The following is a 12,547-nucleotide window of genomic DNA, read 5'->3' on the forward strand; positions in this document are numbered from 1 at the left end:
TTACTTTTTCTACTTTTTTTACTTTTTTTACTCCTAAGTATGAAAGGATGCGATGTTTTTAGCATTAGTGTTAAATTAAATGCAGAAGAAAATGCTTGTGTTTTTAGTATATTTCAGGAGGAGAGAGCTGTAAATACAGCTGAATGGTCAGATTAGGTCTTTCAGAGAGAAGGCCTGCACAGAGATGAAACTATTTTAAGCTGCCAGTTTCTTTTGTGTTTTTCTAGAGCGTGAGTTTGTAAGAACAGTGTTCTTACGAAGGACGCATCAAAAAAGCCCCTGTACCCTGCAGAACTCCTTGTCACTGACAGCCACCCACTGAGGCAAGCACCTTGCTGGAAACTATTGCTTATTTACTTGCTTATTTCTCCCGGCGGTGTGCAAGGACACGACCCCGGTTTGTGATCCCGGTATGTAACCCCGCGAGCATCGCTGCTGCTGCAGCCCGCCCGCTCCTGCAGAGCCGCACCGCGCTGCTCCGCGGCCGCTCCTGCTGCTGTTAGATGAACATTTCTCCCTTGCCGGGCTGTGGCAGAGGCCAGGCGGCCCGGGCAGTTCCCAGGGACGGCACTAGGTGGTGGCAAGCCGCTGGCGAGGAGCGGCGAGGAGAGCGGAGCCGCCAGCGAGGCGCTGCGGCAGCGCCGGCCCCGCGCTCCTAAAGCCCTCATGTCTCCCGTTAAGGGCTGATGTCCTCCGCACGCTGGCACACAGGGACGAGCTGTACCGCTCCGAGGGAACAATTCTTACCATTCTTATCCGCAGACCTTCGCAGGGTGTTCTTTTCCCCGTTAATGTTTCCTTAAAATAGTTACTTCTTTTTTTTTTTTTTTTTTCCCTCTCCCCTCCGTTTAGGGTTTTGCTTTTTGGAATTTAAGGAGATGCAGGCTCTGCTTGGTTTCAGGTTGGAAAGTGTGGAATGCATCCTCTGTACCATCCGCGCTCGCACAGGCCAATTAGAATGTTAATAATAATTAAGTGTCTTACTCCTAAGACGCTCGTACACAAGGGAATGCTAAAGTGCCAGTCAGCTCGGTTCGCTCCATGCAGGCAGACACCTCTGCAGACCTCGAGAGTTTGCTAAGGGAGCGGAGCGATTCCAGCTCCGGCCAATCTGATTCCAGATGATCAGCTCAACAAACAAATTAGAGCAGCCTGCAGAAAGAAACGTGCGCCAGAAAAAAAAAGTCCAGCTGTGGCAGCTGAGCTCTACCTTTCACCTCCAACTGAGCCACGGCAAATAAATACAGGGCGAACCCTATAAATTTCCAGTGTGCAGGGGTTTGTGGGAGTCTTTATCTAGCTTTGGTTCACACGCTTCAAAGCAGCTCCATTTCAGATTTGAGATAATCCCCTAATTAAACACAAACTCAAGCCTTAAGCTGCATGTCATCTGATTTCTACCCCAAAAATCAGAGCTGGACACATAATCTAGAGCTGCTGAGCCTGTTTGGCTCTGTTACATTGGAGTGGACAGCAAGGGCTGGCCCAGAGGTCGCTTCCATCTGTGAGAGCCATGTGAGTCCCACCTTGCCCAGCTCCCAAGCTGGCTCACAGCTGACCACAGCGTGCTGTGATTCACAAACTCAGCCTTTCAGATGTTTGCAGGCAGCTACATCCTTTGGTGGGCAAGGGGACAGGAGCTTAGAAAGATTTGATATAGAAGAATTCTTGCTTTTCAGGGAACATGCAGGAGGGAGCTGGGGAGAAAAGCTTGGATACAGTTCTCACAAACAGAACCTTTTGAGTGACTCTGAGGAGTTCTGGAGTTTAACAGTACCTGGCTAAAGGGAATGAACTTAGTACATTTCTGATACCAGATAACAGAAATGTTATGGCTACATTTCACCCAAAGCTCTACTTTCAGAAAAGGGAAAAGAAAAAGAAAAAGAGAAAGAAAAAGAGAAAGAAAAAGAAAAAGAAAAAGAAAAAGAAAAAGAAAAAGAAAAAGAAAAAGAAAAAGAAAAAGAAAAAGAAAAAGAAAAGAAAAAAAAAGAAGTGAGTCAGGAAGAAATATCTCCAGGAACAGGAAAACAGAAAACTGTGTTTATCCAGAGCACACACTGAATAAACCAGATACAAAATAAGTTAAAGAAAGACTGAGTCATTCACATTTCCAATAAATTAAAGGGGAAAAATCCTGTCATTTTTCACTCTATTTCACATCAGAGAGCAATCACAACAGACTATTCACTTAATGCGATGATGACTTTACCCCTGCCCCCAAGGGGTTTCTCTGCCTCTCTTGCACAGCCCTGAAAATTACCACATTTGCCCCCATTTTACATCTCTCCCCACACCCAGTCTGTCCCATTTCAAAATGCTTTGGGTTCTTACATCTGCTGTCAGACTCTTTTTACTGTCCTTTGATTTTCACCAGCTGCAAGAGAAAAAAACCTACACAAACCCATGTATCTGATTAGATGTGCATGACACATAATACTACACCTGAACGTACAGCTGAGCTCACCCAGATCCAGTTTTCCCAAAAGATCAGAAGTCTGAGCAAAATCAAGCCACTCCAGGAACCCAAATTCTGCAAAGAAGGTCCCCCTGGGTCCTGTTTCCAGTTTCTCCACAGATAACCTGAGGGGATGCTGTGGGGCCAACTCACCACTGTGGTAGGAATTTTGCATATCCAGCTTCAATTTCATCTCCAGCCCTTGGGAAGTAAAAACTAAATGAGGAATCTAAAGCGAGGACTCATCTTCCTGTTGAACTGGAACTTTTCTAAGCCACCATGGAGTTTGAAAGTTTTGTTAAGCCACGTACACAGGTACTGATGACTTTTATTGCAGATCAGTGAAAAGAGTATTGCACTTGGGTTAGGAGAGACCTCAGAGATCCCTTCTGCAGTCTCCTGCTCAAAGCAGGACTAAGTCACAATGCTATAACACAAGATCTTGAAGCTGAAGAGAGCAGATGTGGGGATGTTTTCAGGTTAAGGTCTTCCCAGAGCTTTTCAGAAATTGTTACTGAAGCCTAACAGTACAGAAACCGAGTTTGCTGTGGAGCACAACAGCTGCTGTGTTACTCAATAAAAAGATTTTCTATATTGCATTGCTGTGTGCACCGAGCTTCTAAAAGCATTACAAAAGGTAAAATCAGAAGTGTATGGTGGAAACCAAAAAGGAAATGGCTGCATTTGAGTTTAGCACAAAAACCCAGTTATAATTTCACAGGAGAACTGAGGGAGAATGGAGTAAACTCCTACACTGCTCTTACTGCTTGGAGATGGTGACACAGTGAGGCTGAGAGCCGAGAACAACCTGGAGACACAATGTGGGTACTCACTCCCACAGGGATGCTGCTGACTGACTTAACTGGAACTATATTTGAGCAGAATATTTCAGATCTTCTGCCCACTTTGTACGAGATCAAATTCCATCCACTCACTCAAAAGCAAGAACTTCTGCTTTCTCAAAAAATTAATTGCAAATTTTAAACATAGCATAGTAACACAACATGCAAAAATAAGTTTGACTAGCTCTAAGTGATTTGCACTAGCATTACTCTGCACACACAAATTCTCAAACTGTGGAAATAATGAGATATTCTGATAATAATTTTCCTCTCAGCTGTACAGTAAAAAACAAATCTGTTCTATTGTTATTGAAGGCAACAGTGAAACTGTATGAGAATATCTGAAAATGTAAGAAGTATTGAAAAACTCAAATAGTCTGAGCTTTGTAATTCACAGTTGTCTAATAAGACTAATGTTAGTTTTTTGACACATTGCCATCAATAAATTACAGGAAAATTAGCTGGGCAATTAGCTGGGAGCAAAATAAGCATCCTCATATTCTGTAAAACACAGCAAATTATTTTATAAATAAGCATTTGATCAAACAATCATTTGATCTTGAGAGCTGCGTAATCAAAGTTTTCAATCACTTCTCCTTAGCTGCCAAGAGTTTCAGCCTCACGGAAGCTCTATCATTTTGTCAACCTCCAGTGCACAGAAATGTTGAGGCATGTCCCCACAAGATGATCATCTGTCTGCCTTGCACTTAAAGCCATGAGATGTTACTTTTTACATTAGCTGAGAATTGCCCAGTTGCAGTTTTTAAGTTTGTTAAGGATGACAAAGATGAGCATGACAGACTTGTGGTGATTAAATGCCTCTTGGATTTATTTCACAACGCGCTAAATGTTTCTTATGATACAATCTTAAAATGAGAATGAACTGATCTCGTACCTCCTGAATTTTATGACATGATGAATTCTCTAGAGGGTAAATTACAATGAAACATTGGTGGCAAATTACGTGGTTATAAATGTAGCTCATCCAAAAACACCTCATGACAACAACATGAACTCTGTTCAGTCATTCAGTGTGTGATGTCAGCAAATATGACCATTTTCACCTGATACAATCACCTTCACTCAGGGGGAAACAGGCTTCACAAAGGAGCTAAAATTGTACAAATGCTGAACCGAAACACTTTCTTGAGAAATACTTTGTATGTTACATGCTAAAAATTAAGTGAGGTGTGCATGCACTTCACAAGTATTGAATTTTGTGCATGGTATATTGCTTTATATTCAGAGTCCTGGTTCTTTGAATTTCTTATAGTTTGTGGAATTAATTATGTCCACTTCTACCTCAAATGCAGAAGGGGAACAAATAATTTCCTTGGATAAACGGACTCGAACAGATTGCAGTAGACCACAAAATATTGATTATGTTAAGTTTGAACTTCAAATTAAGGCACAAATGAAGGTTAATTCCAGTTATTCATGTAAAGAATCTTATGACTTCCTTTAAAAATATATTGAAAAAGTATCAAAACTGGTCACAAGCACTATTTTCAGTAACAAATTGAAGTCTACAGGACTGAATTGTATATTCAAGGCTAGTCAATGAGAACATAAGGACCAAAACAATAGATGATTTGCTAAGAGAAATGACATTTCTTTAAATTGCTCCTTCAAAAGGGCATTCTTCCCTCAATCACGTAGCTCTTTCCAAGGTGGGTGATCATCCTGCTCAGGATGCAGAAGAGATGTGGTGGCCAGAGCAGCCCTGGATTCCAGCTAAGCCCAGCCACAACGCTCCTTTTGGTTGTACCCAAAGTGGAGCAGTGGCTCTGACTGCCAGGCTGCAGCTGGAGACGGGCAAGGAGGGCTTGGTTCCACCTTTTCCTGGGCAGATCCAGCTCAGATGGATGAGGGGCTGTAACCAGAGCTTCCCATGGGGACTTTGGACTGCTGTGTGCTCTCTGCCATAACCACACCAAACCAGCTGTACTTTGGCACAGCAGCTGGAAATGGCCAGCTCCGAGGGGTCAGGGACCTGCCCTGTGTTCTGCAGGTATCACTGCATTATTTTTTACTTCTCCCCAGGTAATCAGGATGTTGTTGCTGTAATTAGTATTAAATTTGCAGTATGATTGGTCTGGAGTCCTATAAGCACACATAATTTCAGGACACTGCTGAATCCTGAGTTCAATCCTGTTTCTGTTCCACAGAAACAACAATACTTGTGCTCACACTTCCTCTGGAGCTGTGGAGGAAAATTCAAGCCAGGGAAACTGAGTCTCTCTTACAGTAAAACCAAGGCAGTGTGAAGACAGTTTGAACAAGCTGGGGTTTGGGCCTTTACTGTTCCCTGCAGATTCCAGCTGACGCTGAGGAGGTTCAAATTTCTGACAGGCTCTAGTGCCCTGAAACAGCTTCCTGGGTGAAGTTAAATCCCAGTGTCACAAGGGACTCTCCAGCTGTGACAGTATCACTAAGGTGGTGTGGCCCACAGAACTTTCCTGCTTACATCTGTGGTCCTGACCACTTTGAAATAAATCCAGGGCAGTGTCTGTTTTAAGCAGCAAGGTGGACCAAGGCTTTTCCACATACCTCTACAACCCAGTCAAACCCTTCTGGTATTTTAATATAAGGCTTTAGGAAGTTTCATATGGTTGTGTTTCCTTTTTAGCATTAGCACATACCCACACCCAGCACTTCATTTTCCTAAAATACAAATGTGTACATGTATAATAAAAACGTTGACAAGTCCTAGTCAGAATTTAAGAAGTTTTAGACCTGGAAACCTGTGCACCTAAAAAAAGGATAAAATGTGCCCCTTGCACTGCTAATTTCTGATTCCACACCTGAGGATGCAGAACAGCAGTCCAAGGGGCACGTGCTACAGAATGTCAGCTGGCATCAGCAAAGGTGCCGTGGATGCTGCAGAGCTCTCCTGTAAGACTGCTGACTGTTTTCATGGCATCACATGAAACACAGAAATAAATAGCTTCTCTTCTATGATCACAGCATGAAAGTTTTGCTTTGCTGTCTATCCCTTCTCATTAAAAGCATAAAACACAACACAAGACAGGGATTAGACACAGAGCAGGCAAACGCAACAGAGCCACAGGGAAGAGCTCAAGGAGTAAAGGGATTGGCACATGTGCCAATAAAGGCAGCCCTGGTGTCAGCTACAAGTTGTGCCCTTAGAAGCCTGAACTGAATTTCCTCAGAGAACAGAGGAACAATAGGCACAGACACTCCAGACCACACAGGCGTGTACACCCAGTTCCTTCTCCTGAGCTTCAGTGCAGGTGTTAAAAGAAGCCTCACCCCCAGCAAACTGTCATAAAACTGTTACTTTTTCTTTTCTCAAGTCCTCTTAAAAACAAACAGGCATGCACTCTTTTCCTGTGAAGCAAGTTTAGGGGTTTTTTCCTATTTAAATTACAAACACATCAGAAGTCTCTCTCACCACAGCGCATCCTGTCTTTTCTCTGTCTGACATTTAGAGTACAAACTCTTTAGGGCAGGCTTTGTCTTCAGTTTTTATGTCTCATACAGAGCCAAGACATATTCTCAGTGTGGAACAGTAAGTTAAAAAGGCCCAGCTACACTCACAAGGCTACACGATACATGCCCAGCTTATCTGTGATACACACATGACATGGTCAGTAGAACAGGTCTGTGCAAGCAAAGTCTCCATGTACCACAACAAAACAGATTCTGACTTGTGTGCTGGGGCCTGCACGCCTGGTACTGAGTACACAGGAGGGCCTTGTTCATGCATCTGATTGTTGGAAGTCCCCAGGATCTCTGTAGACTGGGGGGAATAGGGAGAAGCAGGGAGGAGTGCAGAGGGAAGCTGCTGTGCCCAGCTGAGCTCCTCACGGTGCTCTTGGCGAGCGCTGGGGAAGGTGAGGGTGACTCAGGCACTCAGACACTGTGCTCTGGACTGTGGGGCTGAGGGAGGCTGGGAACCCCTGCCCAGTGTGACCCCTTTCCTGGGCAAAAGCAAAGCAAATCCATCTCTCCCAGCAGTTCCAAGCAGCAGCTCCAGTCAGGCGCCATGATGACATCAGCCCTGCTTTTGCAATTATTTAACCTCTGTCGTTCAGATCAGCAATGAACCAGCAAGGGTGACTAATACACACATCAGCCCTGAGAAGTTATCAACACACCAAACAGGGGGCTGGCCCTCAGGAGCGAACTCTGCTTTCAGGAGTCTGTTTGGTCTGTATTTGGGGGAAAATTGTACAATATTGAACATTAGGTGTCCGTGAGAAGCTCCAGGCAAACCTCTGTGTGCCGTGGCAGTGTCAGTCCTTTTGCCCGAAGGATGCAGATGCATCAGATATTTGCTTTTTCTCGTTTCTGTGTGTCATTTTGCACTACTCCCCCCCAACTCTGGCTCCTGCTCTCACTCCTCATACAAGCCTGGAAAAAGTAGCTTCTCTTCACAGACATCTACAATAAACATGCCGATACTTGAGATGTAAACTGAGAGGCTGGCATTATAACAGAGCCTCTAAATCAACCTCAGGACCTTGTTAGCATAATTAGTGATAGGACTGGTGGCTTACAAGATCCGGGACAGAAAATGGAAAAATAGTAATAACAATAAAAAAATGCAGTTGTATCCTAGCAATTGCTGGGATGATTGCTGATGGTTCAAAAGCAAGTCATATCTTGCGTGAGACAAATACATTTTATATGATGTTTAATCTCACAGGAATTCTGCCGGAAATACTCAGAAGCTTGTTAGAGGAAAATATGAGAAGCTACTCATGTGAACAATAAAAGATTCTTGTGTGGTGGAGCTACTGTGACTCCCATGCTGCTAATAGGTGCACATCTTGCAATTATAAGCATGCTGAAAAATAATGCTACATTCACTGCTCCTATTTACTAATTTGAAGCTTTGGAGAAGAAGACAGTCCTGGACATCCTTCCAGCTTAAACTCAGGTAAGATGGAGAAGCACAGAGGAAGGGATTTGTTCAAGATCACCTGGAAGTCAGTGGCAGAGCCAGAAATATATAGAGCTCTGTCTATAAGGGATCTAAGAGCACTAATAAGTTTTAATGGCCCTAATCAATCTGACCTGCAGCCTCTACCCTCTGCCCATGGTCGGGAGTATCATTAAAGCTCAGCCCTGGGTCTTTAGTCACCAAATGAGCAAAGTTGAGTCCCTGTCCCCAGCTCACACACAGAAGTGCCTGTGACTGTCCAGGGACCTTGTTGATCCAGACCCACTAGTTTCCCAGCTTGACCTCAGGCCAAGCTCATCACTGTGGACCTGCCTGCTGATAACTGGGCTATGCTTGACCATTATTAGCCTTGCTAGGCCTGATCCTGACCTGTGGATTCACTTCCTGGCTTGAGGGGTTGGACCTGCCTCATCCCCACAAAATTGTCTGATGCTCTGGACTCCAGGTTGAGGTTGGCTGCCACTCCCAGGCCAGCCCTGCCTGCCTCCCTTGAGGGCTGTGGGGTGGGCCCTGGCTGGTGAGGACCCTGACCTGTACTGTTATCCTTGTCAGTTCCCTGTGTCTTTGGGAGCAGACATGACCCTAAAACACCACCCTGCCTCCCTTGTCTGCATAGCACCAAGGGCAGGAAGAGAAATGCCACATGTGTTGATTTGATCACGGAACACAGGCAGAGAGAGATAAGGTACCAACTCAGACTGGAACTCTTCTTTGTTCCGTGTTTTAAGCATGTCCTTCCTCCCACTTCCCATTGGAGATGGCAGCATTGCCTGCCCCAACACAAGGCAGCAGCAAAAGACAGTGAAGGGGTTATGTTCCTCATAAGGAGGGTCATGTTCTGCATCAGTGTCCCTTGAGAACAATAAGTATTGGCTGACAAGAGCAGAAACAAGAGGAATCAGGCTTCAGCAGGAGGAAGTGATCACAGCAGAGGGCTTGAGAGCGCAGGAAGGAAAGGCAGAGACCTGGGAAGGGGAAGCATTGTGAGATTACCCAGGAGGACAGCCAGGGGAGGCAGATGCTGCTCCTGAGGACAGATTTGTGTTGGGCTCAGCAAAGCTCTAGGGCAGCTCTGGTATTTGGGGCTCAGAAAAGCAGAGGGGTTCAGCAAGCCCCTCAGAACTTAAGGCCCCAGTTCAAGGGATGGAAGATGTGAGATGCAAAGAGCTCACAGCAAAAAGGGCCAGGTTGTCCTTTGCCTGGTGTTAGATACATTCCTGCTCCTAGCTGCAGCTGGGATCTGGCATCAGATCCTGGCTTTCCTGAGAAGTATTTGGTGTGGAATGCAGCATTCCAGCAGGGTTTATCTTGCACAGGGGGACCTGGATGTCTGGAGCCTTGGCTCCATGTATGGAGGGAAGAACAGCTTATCCAATAGTTTCGTCTCTAACTACAATGTCTCCTAAATTTGGCTTTTCACACAGAACAGCAGGAAATTCACATACAGCTCATGCTGAGGTTAAAAGGCAGCAATTGTCTAAATCTTCATATACAGGCAATTATTGGCCTTTTAATTTGGAAGCTAAAGGAGGTGACTCAACAGAAAAGGGTTCAGGCTGAATCAGCAAGATCTTTCCTGGGAGTTAGATATACAGCAAGAAAGAAAAATAACTTCGAGGCAGGCAGGAAAAAAATTGTGTTGTGGAGGTTCAGAGTATGGAATGCAGCTTTTGCTACAGATAGTTTATCTGCTTTTCCCTTTTCCATTCCTGAGACACCCATAGGCAGCCCATGGAATTAAGAGAAGAAAGTTAATACTTCCATAGCATCCAATACTTTAGGTGTCTACACACCTCCTTAGACACTGTTCACCTATCTCCACACAATGGCTCTTCCATGGGAACTGGGCCTTCCTGGAAGTTTATTGTAATTTGGAATTAGAAATCTGTCAGCCTCACAAGTCACTGTGCTGAAGCAAAGCCCAAGATCCAGGCTTTTAGAGGAATGGATGTAGTGAAGGCAAACTGTGGATTACACTTCTCTGGGGTCCTGCAAGTGGCTAATTAGCCCAGAGAAGCACTGAAATTCCCTCAGTCTCTCCCTGCTGGAGGCATGCCAAGGCAGCCTGCCTTATTCTTACATGAAGAAGTATCTGAAGAAAGATCAAAGCATGAGACCAAGATTTCATGGCTAGTGAATCAGGCAAGTCTGCAGAGGGTTTCGATATGATCTTTACAATAAAGAGAAAACTTTGCTCAGTGACATGTCAGTTATGGGATGTTCATTTTCTAGCCTTTACTATTATGAGTGTTAAATTCCTTGCATCAATTGATGGCCCTAGAATTTCACACTCTTCATGTGGGGAAAAAAATTGATGCAGATGTTTTCAAATGCAATGTGGGCTCAGGTGTATTTCTGCAATGTAAAGTCTGAGATTCCTTCACTTTCAAAGGGATTTGGGATGCTCATTGGGATGCTTTGGAAAAGGTTACCTTAAGCAACTGAGTCCTTGCAGAGTTACCACTGAGGGCAGTGAGCAAGCCTGCCCTGTAAGTAAATGCTTTTAGGGACCAGCTAGCAGAGATGGATGTGGTGTCTTCCTGCCCCTTTGCCCTTTCTCCAGAGCACTTTAAAGCACTCTGTAATCATAAATGTAGGAAGAATGTGCTTTCCTTCTGTCCATCCCCACCCTGCTATGGGAAAGAAAAGGATTATTATGCCAATTGGGCAATTGTAAACCAGAGTAATTAAGTGATTTGCCAAAGGCCAGGCAGCCAAACTGGGGAGCTGAACCCAAGCGTCCTCATTGCTGCTCCTCCCCCGGAGCCGATACACACAGACCCTGAAAGGTCGGAATCCTTCTTCCCTGGGGAAGATTTCATTTCCTCCTTTGAACACTGAGGGAGGGGCCCCTCTAAATCACAGGTTAGGCAGGCACTCAAGTGAGTTAACACGATGTACTTCCCTGCACCATGTCTTGGAGGTGTAGTTAGGTGTTACTACATGCACTGCTGCAGCTCCTAGAGGTCTCTGCCAAAAGCAAGCCCCATTGTGTAGGCCACTGTTCACACACAGTATGAGAGAGTCCCTGCTCCCAAAGAACTTTAATATTCTTTGATATTTCTGGGAAACCTTTCACGTGAGAATTTCAACGTAGAGTACAGGGCCTGTTTTTTCCTTTTAACTTAGATTACACCAGGACAAGTCCACTGACTTCAACACAAACCTGTTAGAGATGAGATTACAGATCGATTATGTTGCAGTCTCTCTTTTTAAAAACACTGGAGCATGTATAGCAAATAATCAGGAAATTAGTGGACAGGTGGCATTAGTTTTCTCCAATGTCACCAATTTGGTTGCCGTTGTGGAAACACAGCAAGGCACAGCAACTGCTATTTCGGTGCAGAGAGCCATCCCTGAGCCCCAGATGGTGACCATATGATCTTTCCCTCTTATGGACCATAAACACGTTTCCTACCCTTAGAATTTGACTTCTGCTTGCAAAGAGGGCTCACCTAAATCTGCCTTACCCCCACAGCACCTGGGTGCAACACAGGTCCCTTCAGGAATCCAGCAAAGACCCAGACAGAGGGTAAACAATTTGTGGAAAAAGCACAACCTGACTCAATTAGAATTTCCTCCATGAATAGCTCCCTATGTCAGAACTTAAGGCCCCAATTCATAGGGAAATCTGGGACCCATTTCCTCAGGAATTGCTAGCTATTTATGCAGAAAAAGTACTGCATTCTGATTTTGTTTTCTGGACAGTCTGGGGTGGGCATTATACTCACATGCATAGATTTATGCTGGATTTCTGCTGGGCTGGTAGCAGTGACATGTGAAGGGATCTGTACTTCTAAAACTTGTGTCCTCCAGCACCTCATCTCTTCTCCTTGGCAAAAGTGTTCTGGTATCAGGAAATGCTGATCTGCTGCTGTAGATGAACACCCTCCTCCACCCAGGCCAAATTTTTGAAAAGCCCAAAAACTACACCTGGCTGGTACAAAGTAGAGTAATTTTCTGTCATCTCCTTGCTAAGGAGCCCTTGAACTCCCAAGGCCCAACATACAGCTTTAGTCATGATCTGGAGAGTGTTGGAGTACAGGGGGATAATGGATAATACACAAGAACCATCTGTGGGCCCTGTGCATCCCATAAAACACAACCTCACTTAAGAGTTCTCTTAGCACAGGTGGCAAATATCCTTCCTACTCCTATGGATACACCTTTACTGTGGCAAATGGGACTGTCTGTGGAGTAAGATGTTACAGGAGAAGAATGAGTCTGGTACTGTCTGACCCTCAAGCAATAGTTACAATAATCTCCCCAAACCTCCAGAGTGTATAATGCACCCTTTTCAAAGGCCCAGCCTTAGCC

This window comes from Ammospiza caudacuta, chromosome 20 (assembly GCF_027887145.1).
Source record: "Ammospiza caudacuta isolate bAmmCau1 chromosome 20, bAmmCau1.pri, whole genome shotgun sequence".
In the NCBI taxonomy this organism is placed as follows: domain Eukaryota; kingdom Metazoa; phylum Chordata; class Aves; order Passeriformes; family Passerellidae; genus Ammospiza; species Ammospiza caudacuta.